This window comes from Mus pahari, chromosome 4, assembly GCF_900095145.1.
Source record: "Mus pahari chromosome 4, PAHARI_EIJ_v1.1, whole genome shotgun sequence".
Lineage (NCBI taxonomy): Eukaryota > Metazoa > Chordata > Mammalia > Rodentia > Muridae > Mus > Mus pahari.
In genome coordinates this window covers 125,255,423-125,255,873 of record NC_034593.1, presented here as the reverse complement: position 1 = coordinate 125,255,873, position 451 = coordinate 125,255,423, and positions in this window count along the sequence as shown.

Genomic DNA, 451 nt, shown 5'->3' with positions numbered 1-451 from the left:
GAGATTTTTGTTTTATTCTTGAAAAGCTTCCTGTAAAACTATGAATAGTCCATTCGGTCAGAGTCCTCAAAGTCAAACTAGAGAGTGAGGCGTGGTGTAGCTAGCCGAGCCCAGTGGGTACCGCGTTAGTACCCGAAGGACCGGTGGCCATATCACCTGCTCTGTAGTTTCTAGTCACTTGCCTGTGAGTAAAATCTTCACTGTGGTGATGGCTCAGCTTCTTTGTCAACCTGACTGAATTTAGAATCAACACGGAAGCACACCCCTGGGTGTGTCTGCGAGGGTGTTTCCAGAAACGTTTAAGTGAGATGGGAAGGTCCAACTCTCCCATAGGCTGGGATCTGATTGAACACAAAGGAGAAATCGGAACCTGGGGGCAGTGTGGCAGTGTGTGTGGTGTGTGTGTGTGTGTGGTGTGTGTGTGTGTGTGTGTGTGGTGTGTGTGTGTGTG